The sequence below is a fragment of the Diceros bicornis genome, unplaced genomic scaffold (genome assembly GCF_020826845.1).
Source record: "Diceros bicornis minor isolate mBicDic1 unplaced genomic scaffold, mDicBic1.mat.cur d_74_multi, whole genome shotgun sequence".
In the NCBI taxonomy this organism is placed as follows: domain Eukaryota; kingdom Metazoa; phylum Chordata; class Mammalia; order Perissodactyla; family Rhinocerotidae; genus Diceros; species Diceros bicornis.
Genome location: NW_026690930.1, coordinates 63437 through 77503, shown reverse-complemented (window position 1 = coordinate 77503; position 14067 = coordinate 63437).

Below are 14067 nucleotides of genomic sequence, written 5' to 3'. Positions count from 1 at the left end.
CACTAGATTTGAGAACTGTGGAACAGACAGATTAAATGCAATCTTTAATCTCTAAAGAGTTAAGCATGCCACCTTCCAGCACACCTGCTTGAAAACTAAAGGTACCAGAAGTTGTAAATATTTAAAACAACAGCAAAATCTTGCTACGCTTGTATTGTGTCCTGAGAGCTTGGCTTAGTAACCATCAGGTTGGGCGCCCCAAAATATGGTCAGACAGAATTGCGGGTTGCACCCAGTTTGCAGTCAGGTATGGTTGGACAGAAATATGGGTTGAACTCCATTTGTGGCTAGGGTCCTACCAAAATGCCACCAGCTTCAGGGGTGTTACATTGGCCATTAGAAGGAATGATCTAATTAGATAAGATTGCTTAAGATGTGCACTTAAAAGCAAAGCCTTCAAAATTCCAAAAGAGCCCTACTGAAAGTTTGGTTGCAAAAAGCTAATAAAAAATTAAGTTATAAAATGTACCTAAAAGTCTATTAAATTATGGCTTTACAGACACCCCCATAATCGACCTTCAAAGAGGGGCCCAGTATGATCCCCTCTCAGAGTTAATGAGATCATGAGAGATTTTCTGGGAAACTTAACGTTATTTCCTTAAACAGTCAATGGGAAACTTAAATTAAAAATTAATAGAGTTGTTTAATACTGCCAGAAACACAGTTTGGATCCAACTATTCTTTTTTTTTTTTTTATTGATGTTTTAATGGTTTCTAACATTGTGAAATTTTGGGTTGTACATTTTTGTTTGTCCATCACTATATATATGTCTCCCTTCACCCCTTGTGCCCACCCCCCACCCCCACTGCCCCTGGTAACCACAGTCCAGTTTTCTCTGTCCATGTGTTGGTTTATATTCCACCTATGAGTGAGATCATACAATGTTTGTCTTTCTCTTTCTGGCTTATTTCACTTAACATAATACGCTCCAGGCCCATCCATGTTGTTGCAAATGGGACGATTTTGTCTTTTTTTATGGCTGAGTAGTATTCCATTGTGTATATATACCACATTTTCTTAATCCAGTTGTCACTCGAGGGACACTTAGGTTGCTTCCACTTCTTGGCTATGGTGAATAATGCTGCAATGAACATAGGGGTGCATAAGCCTCTTTGGATTGTTGATTTCAGGTGCGTTGGATAGCTTCCCAGTAGTGGGATGGCTGGATCATAGGGCATCTCTATTTTTAATGCTTTGAGGAATCTCCATACCGTTTTCCATAGAGGCTGCACCAATTTTCATTCCCACCAGCTGTGTATGAGGGTTCCTGTTTCTCCACATCCTCTCCAACATTTGTTGTTTTTTGTCTTGGTGATTATAGCCATTCTAACGGGCGTGAGGTGGTATCTTAGTGTTGTTTTGATTTGCATTTCCCTGATGATTAGTGATGTTGAGCATCTTTTCATGTGCCTATTGGCCATCTGTATATCTTCCTTGGAGAAGTGTCTGTTCATTTCCTCTGCCCTTTTTTTGATCGGGTTGTTTGTTTTTTTGTTGTTCAGTTGTGTGAGTTCTTTATATATTATGGAGATCAACCCCTTGTCAGATGTATGTTTTGCAAATATTCTCTCCCAGCTGCCAACTATTCTTTTTTAAATTAGTGAGTTTTGTATTTTACCTGATTCATAGGAAACATTTAACGAAAACCGTTTAAGGTCTCTGCTTGTGTCTGTCTGTGTATCTATGTATGTCTATGTGTAAGCGTTATATATATGTGATATTTTTCTACCTCTGGATGATGTAATTTCTAAAAGAGCTCCATTAGTAGGCTTAAAGTAAGCATTTATATAAATTGTTTCTAAATGTAGTGGAAACTAACCCAAATGTTTTTCAAGTTAACATGATATCATCTTTAGTAAATGAAAGCTTATTTAAGTTTGTTGGTTTGATGAAAATAAGCATGTTTTCAGTATTCTAAAAATTATATAAAATTCCTAAAAATCTGATATGTCCTGGTATAATTCTAGTCGTTATCTTAAAATGTGGCTTATAAAAATAACCAAATTTCCTTGTAATTACATTCTCATGTTAAGTCTTTTGTCATTGCCAGATCGTCATTATTTTACTCCTATGGTTTTACAAATACGTTTCATCTTCAGAGAAATTCGCAACAAGGCCTCTGACACTCCCAACATTTGACACACATGGACAGAAAGCTTCTACAGTACGTTGGTTGGGTGATTTATCCTTTTTTTCTGTGAAAAGTCAGTGTTTGCAGGCTCCGGGCTCCTGTCACTTCAGCAAGTGTGTGAGGACACCCTGAATGCAGTGACCACGGGCCACTCCGACGTGTCGCCTGGCCGTCCTGTCTTCTTACACTCAGACTCTGTCATTCCACCTATATTGGGGAAGAGGCGAGGCCAGTGCAGAGCCCGAATGGCAGGCACAGCCTGAGAAGGTGGAGGGACTCTTGTCACACGGTGGCCACCACCATCTCCCTCAGTGGACAGTCGTTCCCAGGGGCCTGGGTCTCCGTCTTCCGTCCCCTGAACCCCCGCCGGACGTGCAGGCTGACACTCCATGATGATTTCTGGAGAAGTGGCTCTTGCTAGCACACAGACCCTGACATCAGTGAACAAAAGACTCTTGGCCTGCCATTCTCGTCAGGTCCACCCCTGACTCACACAGGGGAGTCATGTCCTGACCACGCTTGTTTCTTGAATGTGTGGTTGGCTCACATTTTCAGGAGGTCAGGAAACACCTACTGTGCACTCACTGTGTTCATGTGACAGTCAGACGCTGAGAACCACGCTGCAGGAAGAGTGCTCTGACTTGGCACAGCAGGTGACAGTCTCGTTGAGCACCTGGCACAGGTTAGACACTCGGGCTGCTTTTCTGAAGATCCACACTGCTCTCTCGCAGATTACGCTCAGGTCCCAGCACCTCCTGACCAGCAGCAGAGTTACTCACACCTTCTGAGGGTCGTTCTCCCCGCAGGGGCTGCATGGGAGCTGCTCAGGTGCCTCGGCCTACCGTGCAGCCTGAGGTTCCCACAGACCACTTCAGATGGCCTTGGCGGCCTCAAATGGGGTGGCTCTGTGAGGTAGCCATTGTCCTGGGGCATGCCCTGCCCCGTGGTTGAGCCCCAGGAATGTATCCCCTCCCCAAAGGACCCCACACTTGCCTTTCTCTCTCCCAGGGTGCATCACCCAGCTACCCTCAGACGCTCATGCTGTGGAGACCAAGAAACCCAGCCTTTCTTCCACACCAACCTTGATATTTCACACGGAACAGCCCAGATTGAGCTTGAGCTGGACACAATGCTTGGAATCCCTCTTGCTGTTCTTTTCTCAGGGGCCACACTGAGGGCAGGCTGAGCAGTCAAGTTTAAAAGGAATAATCCAGAGAGTGTGGTCACCTCCTCGAACCAGGAGTCCGTTGTCTTGCTAGGGAGGCAAATAGGTAGAATGTAGCTGGTTGGGGAGCTGCCGATGAGGAGCGGAGAGACTTGGTCTTGCTGTCGCTCTGGTAGGGTGGTGCCAGCTGTTGTGAGAGAAGAGCACAGGAATCTGTGCCCATCAGAAAAATGCCACGTGTGCGTCCACCCTCAGAGATGGAAACTGAACAGGCTCAGGCTTGTGACCCGAAGCTGTTCCTCAGCTGCAGTCATCCACCTTCATTACAGCGAGAGAACCCTGAAGATGAAGCAAAGGCCTGATTGAGTCCCTGTTCCTGACCGACTGTACGCCAGGAGCTGCCATGTGCTGGGGACGCGGTGGTGAGAAGCATGCATTCATTCCAGCTGGCGCATCTGGGGGCTGGCTGCCTCTCATGAGTCTGGCCTCAAACTAGGAAATAAAGAAGAGGCCGCCTGCCCCCAGAGCAGCCGAAGGAGGCCGTGTTCATGAGGGGATTCCTTTGGGCAGATTCAACCCCTCACCCTGAGCTTCTCAACCTTGCCTGTATGATAGAATCATCTGGGAGGTTACTGATTGATTGTTTTGATGTACCGTATTCAACATTTGGTAGACATTTGGCTGGTTCCACATTTTGGCTATTATGAATAATGCGAGAACTTCATGTATGAGTTTTAAATTGGCCCAGCGTTTTATTTTTTGGATCATTCGCATACAAGTGTCTGTGTGAACGTGTTCTCAGTTTTCTCGAGTGTATACCTAAGGAGTGGGATCACTGGGGCCTTCATTTAATTTTTTAAGTTAGGACACTTTTACCACGTAATTCATGACACGCTCGGTGACCCTGAGTCCAAGACACCGAGTACTGATTTCCCTGAAGACAACTCGGGCTGTTCCCTACAGGCTCCTCAGAGGCTCTGCCGGCTTCTCCGAGGTTCTCCCTGGACATCAGGACCCTCCCAGTGACCCATGCTCATCAGGGTGGCAGATGGGCCTGGGTCTCGCTGATGCTGCACAGCTTCCCGCTGGGTCAGCTCAGGTCCAGAGCTCCTGGAAAAACAGCTCAAATGAGATGCTCCCCCATCAACATTTGTGACATGGGAGCTCCGGGTTCTTGCCTTCGTCCTCCTCCTCCTTCTCTGTGCTGCCTCCGCCATGTTGATAGGGACTTCCTTTAACCCTCAAAAGTGTCAGAATAACTCACATTCTTTCTTGGCCATGCTTCAAGCCCAGCGTCCATTCCTGTTGCTTTCTCTACGACATCGATATTTTTAAAACATGGACATGTGAGTCACATGACGTAAGACCATTTTAAAGTGTACAATTCAGTGGTTTTAGCATATTGTCTATGCGGTGCAACCTCCCCCACGATCTCATCGCACACATTCCCTTTGGAGAGCTCGTTTTCACCATCATGAGCCCCCCCGCCCCCCCAGTGGAATGTCACATGATAAAACCAGGGGGGGCATGTGACCACAGAAGCTGCTCTTTCCTCCTATGGCCGAGTTCTTTATGCTGCCTTTTGAGAGAGGGTGGGGGAAGCTTTAAACCATTATTTTATCCAAGAGAGACTGAGTCAGACTCTTGGGGGTGGAGTCCTGGCATGGGTAACCCCCCTGGGGATCCGAATGTGAGCTGCGGTGAGAACCTGCCAAGAAGCAGCCAGAGATGCTCCAGGAGGAGTTATGCCCTGGTTGGGGGCGGGGGGCCAAAGGCATGGTTCTGGGATTGGCTGGACATCTGCTGGTTCCCTGCATGCGCCACTGCCCCCACCACCCCAACTCAGCACACAGAAGACATTGAACCAGCCAGAGACCCCTCCTGAGAACTGAGGCCAGGACGCTGGCAGTACCCTTTCCCTCCTCCTATCAGCCCTCTTCATAATGCAGACCCCCACACAGATGCTAAGTTTGGTCCCCTGCGTGGAAGTCCTCAGTGGCTCCCCATGGCCTGTAGGAGGGTGAGGCCCCTGGTGGACCTGAGCACCCACCTTGCATTTCAGCCTCAACCCCTAGCTGCCCCATCCACTCCTCCCTCCCCCGCCACACTCCTCCATTCCAGCCAAGGTTACCTCTGGCCCTCTGCGCCTTTGCTCCTCCCTCTGCTGGGTCCCCATCTTACCAAGCTCAACCCTAATGTCCTGGCTTCTTGTTCTGCCCCCTACGGCTGGACAGTGGTCATTCCCTACCCCTGGGCACAGCTCACCCTTGTGGTCTAGCCTGGCCTTGCACTCCCTGGAATAGCTCCTTTCCCTGTCTTCTCACTTCCTCGAGAGACTCAGGTGCAGGGGCCACGGCAGGTTCCTCAGGGTCCCCAGCATCTGGCACAAGGTCCAGCACCGCCCGAGTGACAGTGACTGTGAGTGAGTGGTGGGAAAGGGAGGTCGGGCTCTGGAGGCCTTTGTAACTTTTGAGAGTTTGGGGGACATCAAGAGTCCCTGTGGATGCCCTAGCTCCAATGGGGTCTCTGAATGAATGAGGGGGGCGTAGTCTGAGGACCCCAGAAGGGAAAGCATTCACAGCATCCAGAACTTTCTTGGGCTCAGGGTGGTGAGAGAGCTTCAGCCCCATTGTCACTCCATTCAGACACCAGGTCTGCTTGTCCTGCGGGCGGGGGTGAGGCGGGTGGGGATGGATGTTGGTGGGGTTCAGTGCAGGCTCAGGTCTTCAGCCCTGCCCTGGTCACACCGGCCCTCCGTGGAAAATGTCAGAGAGGGACAGTGAAGGGTGTCCAATGTCCAAGACGTCTGTCCTGCCTTGGCATCCCCAGTGCCTACCTGACAAAAGGGCAGGAACCAAATGCCAGAGCCCTTGTTGGAGGGACGCTGGGCATGGAGCCCTCCCTCGTGCCCCCAGGGTATCTTGTCGGGAGGCATCACCTCCTGGGCTTCTAACAACAGGGACATTCCTGGGGGTGTGACATCCACAGTAGGGCTCCAGGCTTGGGCCAGAGGCCCTGTGGCCCGGAATCCAGCCCCTGATCCTCTGCCTGCCACCAGCAAGGCACTGTCCTGCTCCGCAGGCCCCTTGACCCCCAGGCCCACCTAAGCCAGATGTTTGGGAGGATGGATGGGCATAGCAGTCAGTCTCCAAGATGGCCCCAGTGATCTTGCCCTCTTGGTTTCACACCGTTTTGTGTTCTCCTCCTGTGTCAAATCAGAGCGGGGCGGTATGCTCACAGAGTATGGTGGAGGCAGAGGCATGTGAATTCTGAGGCTCGGGGCCAAAAAACCATTTTGTCTCCTATACTGGCCCTTGAATCCCTTGCCCTGGGGGAATCCGGGCACCATATTGTGAGGTCACTCAAGGAGCCCCATGGGGAGACCACTGTGGAGAGGAACAGGCTCCCTGCCAACAGCTGAGCCCAACTTGCCAGCCCTGTGAGTAAACCACCTGGGAAGTAGATCCTCCAGTCCCAGCCAGGACTTGAGATGATCGCAGCCTCCTGAGGGACCCTGAGGCGCCTGCTCAAACTGCTCCCGAATTCCTAACCTATAGGAACAGTGACACGTAAACAATCATTTTAATCCATTGCGTTTGGGGCAACTCGTTACCCTGCATCAGGTAACTGATACAGCCCCTCTCGCTCTGGGGATGTGTCCTCTCTCAGCCGCTGGGTGTGGACGGGGAGGTTGTTCTGCCTTCCTCCCAGCCCCTGGCCATGTTCCTCGACCATGGAATGGAGAAGGAAAGAGATGAGATGTGGCCCTGGAGCAGCACAAAATCAGATGCCCTCAGCCAACATGATATTTTTCTCTGTTTCAATTAACACTTTACAAAGTACAAAATACATTGTCTTTTTGGGGGAACATTTGATATTTGTTTCTCTCCATCACACAGTACATGAATCTTGAGGGTTCCGTGTTTCTTCAAGAATGAAAGAAAGCGTGAGGGTCCCCACCAGGATGTAAGGCTGCCCAGTTCTCCCCTCTACAGACCTGGGGACAGATGTAAGTGCCACTGCTACAGCTGGTGACCTGGGGCAGGCCAGGTGAGGGCCAGACCCCCGAAGATGAGCTTCTGGGTAGGGCAAGGCCCCCCAGAATCCCACTCTACCCCCAACATCCACTCACCCCATCTCAGGATAACGGAAGTGATCTTGGCATAGAGCAAGAGGGGGGCGTGGGATTTTGTTTCTTACTCCCCGACTGCAGCATGGAGCCCACCCTGCTCAGTTCTTCCCTGGACCATTTCCTGAAAAGGTAAACTGAGGCAGGGGACAGGGAGACGCACTGGGCTTGGCCTGTGACTTGGGACATCGACTTGGCCTCTTTTTCAAACCCCCTTCCCACCCCTTCTCCAACTTTGCTAGACCCTCTTCAGGGACTAGCCCAGTAGGCGAGGGGGCACCAGCACCCAAAACCTCTCCCTATGAACAGTATCCTGAGGACTGCATGCTTCTGAAGAGCTGGCTCAGTAGGTCTAGCAACTTTGGGCTGCATGGACTGCCAGGCCTTGCAGAGCACAGCAGAGCCCCTACTTGGGACACCTCTGCCCCCTCCACAGAGCAGAATTACACATTCAAGTGGGCTGGGGCAGTCCGCAGTCGTGCATGCAAGACCTGCCACACCCTCATCAACTCCACATGTAGCCCCCGGGTAAGAATGCTACCGAGGCCTCAAAATACTGGATGGGTCAGTCCCTCAGCTAGGATTTGGGCTCTACACACGTGTGCTCGCACACACACTAATGTGGATGACATGGTACATGCTCACACATACATGTGTGTATATGAACACACGTGTGGCCATCCACTGAACACTGTCCTGCCCCCAGGGCAGGGGCCACCCTGCACTCCTGACTCTCACAGCCTCCCACCACCTTGAAGCAAGAGCCACAAACTCCCTCACCACCAGGCTGCCCACAGACACCAGGGGCCGGGCCGCCGGCTCCTACCTCCACTCCAGTCGCTCCTGGTGCCGCCAGCCCCAAGGACAGAGGCTGCCTCAGCCACCAGTACCTGTCTTTACCTTCCCGAGAGAGCAGGCGTCACAGGAGGGGTGGACATCAAAGCTGAAGGTATGGAAAGGGGATGAGAGACAGTTAAGCTTGTCCTTTTGCTGCCTCTAATTTGAAAATGAAAGAAAGAAAAGAGCTGGATAGGTCTGAGAGGTAGGCAAAGGTCTCTCCTTCAGCAGGGCTCTACTCCCCTCAGGACAGCCCCGCCACTCTTCCCAAGCCTGCCCTCTGCTAGGCCGACCACCGTCCACCAGACTGGTTTCTCCCCTCCCAGGAGGCCTCTGTGAATGGAGGGCTGCTGCCCCTCCCTCAGCACAGTATCCAGGAACCTGAAAGGCCAAAGCACATTTCTTTCCGCTGCTGTGAGACTCCGTCATCCTCCCCCAGGCTCCGCTCACGAAGCGACACCAACTTCATTTCTCCATGGATGTGACAGCAATGACTGGCTGCTCCCTGCCCTGGCATACAGTAGGCACAGATATATTGGGGGTATTTTCTTCCTACCCTTGCCCAGTGTCCACTCAGAGAGTGTCATCAAAAATTCCTCAGTCACGGGGCTGGAGTGCTCAGCTCTCATGTGGGTGCTCCCCAAGGCCCCTCTCTTAGCTGGGGCCGGCAAGGGCCCTAGTTGTCCCCACATCCAGATCCAGAGGCTCAGAAAGGCGGCCCAGGGTGGCCGTGGGACTCCTAAAGTTCTTCCAGGGAAATGCTGCCAGGCGGGTGGGCCGGTTCATCTTTGATTATCAGGCAAATGGTGTCTTGGCTTGGGGTGGGAGCCTGGCCTTTCCTATCTCCCCAGAACCTTCTCTCCTGACCTCCATGGCCTCCTCTGTTCCCTCAGAGGGGACAAGCCGCACAAGACCATTCATATTCTTCTGGACACTACACTTGTCCCCTAGGCCATGCTGCCTGGTGGGAGAGGCCACAGTGGGCAGCTCTGGGTCACCTGGCTCCCTCCTTCCCCACAAGGGGTCTGTGGCCTGGAGTTGATGGGAGGGGGAGAATGCTGATTCTTGGGGGCCTCTGGACCCCCTGAATCTTGGGGAGGAGAGGTCTGCATGCCTCTTCAGCTCAGATGTGTGCCCTGGGCTGAGGGCAGTGGCATGGGCAGCACCTGCTGGGGGGCTTTGGAGACCCCCATGGAGGAAGGGGGTGCAGAGGTGGCACTGCACATCGCTCTGATGGATTAGGGTTGGGGGCTGAGGGAGAAAGGGGTTTCTTGGGAACCAGTGGAGGCCATGCAGAGGGTTGAGCCAGAGCACATGTTTCTAATTGGGGGCGAGGGACAAGGGGTGGTCAGGGCTCCCCCGTCCCTCACTCTCCCCTCCTTGAGCTCTCACCACTCTGGAATGTACAGGGATGGGGCAGGGTGGGGCGAGGTATGAGGGTGGTGCAGAGGGTATGAGCTTTCCTCACCAGGGAGAGGCACAGAGGCAAAGACACACCTGGCAGCCCAGGTGGGGGCTCCAGTCACTGACTCACTCTGCCTCTGGGCGGCCTGGCCCAGGAAAACCATTGCCCTCTCGTGCACCTGTCTGTCCAGCCAGGGCCCAGAGATGCTCAACACCAACAGGACTCACTCCTCAGGCCTCCCTGAGCTATTGGCTGCCCTCAGTGCCTTTGCCTTCAGCCAGTAGGAACCGTGGCCATGGGCTCTTCCACTGGGGAGTGAGGGCAAAGGTCATGCAAGATGGCGGTGCCCCAGAGAGCTGAGGCATGAAGCAGAGAATGGCACTGGCAGCCCTGGCATTTTGCTGACGTGGATTTCCACCCCTGCACAGATGGCTGAGCTTGCCAGATGCAGGTCCCCTTGTCAGCCCAGCAGAGTGAAGGAGAACAGCCTCAGATCACTGATGGTCCAGCTCAGGGCTGCCCCAGGTGTCCTGCACCAAGCACAGAGCAGAAGGGAGCGGGGACCTCCCTAACCACCACCCAGATGAGAAATCTCCGGGAAAACCTTGGCCCTGAGTCCCAGAAATCCCTGGTCCCATGAATGGCCCAGAGTAGAGTTCACAGGGCTGTGGGGAGGACAGGATAGGGGCTCAAGGTGGGCGCTGGTATTTTAGATGAGTGGGAAGGCATGAATTTTACCACATTTTATCCTTAGGAGAGTTGGAGGAGCAGGTGCAGTCGTGTCTCCATATCTGCCCTCCCTGTGTTGATTCTACTCACCTTGACAACTACCGCTGCACTGCCTGCTACACGTGCACTGATCTCATTCAACGGCACAGAATCCCCACCCTGGGAGCAGCATTGTCCCCATGTCATATGGGGAATTGGAGGTGCAAAAAGTGTCACCAATGCCCTCCTTCAGCTAGCAAGTACACCTGGTGTGGAACTGAGGGTCAGGAAAAGTGTTCCTGGAGTTTCTACCTGCTGAGCTTGGCCAGGTTCTCACCCTGCCCTGGTGTTATGAGAGGTTTGGGGATTTGATCCGAGATGTAAAAGACACTTTTTACTCCAAACAAATGGACTGAAGGTATATTTTATTATATAGAGGATAGTAAAGGCGATAGTCTGCAAACAGATCCGAATAGGTCAAATAATAAGAGGGAAAAAACACCAGCTCGACTGGAAAGGGAAAACATCCACATCGCCTGAGATAGCAGCAGATCTGAATAGGTCATATAATAAGAGGGAAAAACATCCGATCGATCGGAAAGGGAAACACCAGATCGACTGAAGGGAAATGACACAAATCAACCGGAAAGAGAAACACCAGGTTGACCGAAAAGAGAACACATCAAATCAGTTACTTCACAGTAAATCAATTACTTACATCAAATCAGTTACTCATAATATCCACGCCCCACTGCCGGGAGAGCCCTGTCAATCGACGCGGCTGGGCAAGGATCACACGTCCTGGGCAAGGTGTCCCTTCCACAGGTGGAACTCTCACCGGGTCTCAGTCTCCAGCAGTTTATATAAGCAGTTACAGAGTTTACAGAGCAAGCATCCAGTGTTTCCATGCACAAATGGTTATCAGTGGCGTACGTGCACTGAGCCCCCTGGCTATTGTCGCAGCCCAGTAGTTGTGTATGTGCATTGTTTTCTTTGGTTATCGTCTTAGCCCGGCACAGATGGCCAGTCCGTCCCGTGCTACGACGCTCCAAGAGCCTTGAACTGTTACAACTTGCAACTCCCTCCGTGGGAGAAAGGCCAGTTCCCAGGAAAAGGCCAGTTCCCACCACACAGAAAGCAGCTTTGTATTTCTTTGTGTGCTGGTGGCTATAGGTCAATGGAGCGGCCAAACATGGCTGTACTCATGTCAAGACACCTGGGCGGCGTGGTGTCTCCTGGGTTTTGGGAAATGTGTGGAGGCTCTTTGGGCTGTGCCAGCGAATGGGGGAGACCACAGTCATTTCAGGGGGCAGAACATGCCACAGACTGAAGAATTGTCGCCACCCCCAACCCACACCCAGGGTTCTGAGGTGAGAACCCCTGGGAAGACAGGGGAAGGACATTCTAGCTCTGGCCTCGCTTGGTCACTGGGGATAAAGAAGGTGCTCCTAATCAGCACAGGTGGCTGGTCCCTGAGGGCATGGGCACTCTGCACTTGGAGCATATTAATAAAGACTTTGAAACACTTAGAGCCCCAGAGTGCTCTGGTCCTTTCACCTTCTCTAAGAAAGGATCCCCTTGGCCTTGAAGCTGGGTTGAAGGCCACAGGGTCAGGGGCCTTGTGTGACCTTGAGGGAGACTCTTGTCACTGTCAGCCCTGGGCAGATTCCCTGAGCCCCAGTGACGCCCCTGTGCTCCTCAGCATCTCTCAGACATAGCCGTGCCCCTTGGCCAACCCTTGGTTCCTTTGCTGGGACTCCCTCCCAGGCCCCTGCTCTACTTTGCTCCAGCCCCAGGCCAGCCTCCCACCACCCTTCTCCAACTGAGCTACCAACCCTCCTCGGTCCTGCCCACCTGTGACCAAGATCACAAACCAGGTCCTGCTGGTCACTCAGAGGCCACCACTCAGCTGGGCGTCACCCTGATGGGGGCCACCTGCAGCAGAAGCTCCGCAGCCACACTGGTGGGGCCTGGTGGACACCTGAAAGGCTCTGGGGAAGGAGACCCTGGGCCAAGCAAGGTCAGGGCTGCCTGCACTGCCCACTGTTCTCCCTCCAGCCCTCCTGGGGCCAGTAGGGCTAGGGGTGCACCCTCTCATCTCTCCACCTTTTGTTGTGACTCACAATTGCTGCTGGTTTTCTCCTGGTGAAGTGAATGTGCTTTTAAAAAACGTGAGAAATTGAGAAAGGTGTAAAGAAGAAATTCATAATCGCTGCTAATCCCTGCCCGTGTAACCGAGCAAAGGCTCCTTCTGCTTGCTGCAACCTTGAAGCCAATCACAAGATGAGTCGGTGGTCAGGAAAGGGATTTACTCGATTAGTTAGCAAAATCGGAAGATGATGGACTCATGTCCCAGAGACCATCTTAAACAAGCACATAATCTGTGGCAGTTCTATAGGGACTAGTGGGCTGTGAGGGGGCTCAGGAACATTCACCATCTGGCTTCGGCGACAGGAGACATCACACCAGGTCTTTCAGGTGTCATCGATGATGGATGCCGGCATAGATGTTCTTCCTGAGGAGGTCGTCATGTTCCTAAGAAACTCAAAAGAATAAAGTTATCATCTATCACTCTTGGGAGGTACGTGTGTCAGCCAGGATTATTTCCGAGAGCTGTTTATCTCCTAGGCTATGTGCAAGGTAAAACACACAGAGCTTGAGTGAGCTAGTCAGACGTTACTCTAAGTTACAACACGGCTTCCCTCGAGTCAACTTGCTCCAGGCCAGTATCACCCACGGGTAACATTTGGCAAATTTTCTCCCAGGCCCTGCTGCATTTGTGCTTTCACATCTTGTTTTCCTCATTCACAGTAATTCGTAAGCATTTTCTGAAGTCAGCACAAATATTTTTTCCAGCTGCATTGAGGTATGATTAACAAAGAAAAGTTGTATACATTGAAGGTGTACAATGTGATGATTTGATGTATGTGCACATTGTGAAATGAATACCACAATCAAGCTAACAAACAGTTCCGTCACCTCTTGTAATAATCCCCCTTTTTTAATGCTAAGAACTCTTAAGATCAATTCTCTTGAGTATACAATGCATTGTTATTAACTCTGTTCACCTCGTTCTATATTAGATCTTGAGAACATCCTCATGTTATAATGAAAGTCTGTACCCTTTGAACAACATCTCCCATTGCCCTCGCACCCACCAACCTCCATCCCTGGTAGCCACATTCCACTCTCTGTTTCCACGAGTTTGACGTTTTTAGATTCCACATGTAAATGAGATCATGCAGTGATTGTCTTTCTGTGTCTGACTTATTTCGCTTAGCATAATGTCCTCCAAGTTCAACCATGTTCCCAGAAAAGACAGCATTTCTCTCATATCTAAAGCTGGATAATATTTAATTGTAGATACATGTAATGTTTCTAAATCCATTGATCCATCAGCAGACACTTAGGTTGTGTCCATATCTTGGCTATTGTTGTCACAAACTAATTGCCCCGAGTAATTCAAAGGCAGTTTCGAAAGCACTTAACTGTTTCTTTTTTGTTGTTTTGGTGAGGAAGATTAGCCCTGACCTAGCATCTGTTGCCAATCTTCCTCTTTATGCTGAGGAAGATTGGCCCAGAGCTAACGTCTGTGCCCATCTTCCTCCGTTTGATATGTGGGACGCCTGCCACGGCATGGCTTGATGAGTGGTGCATAGGTCGGCGCCAGGGATCCGAACCTGCAAACCCC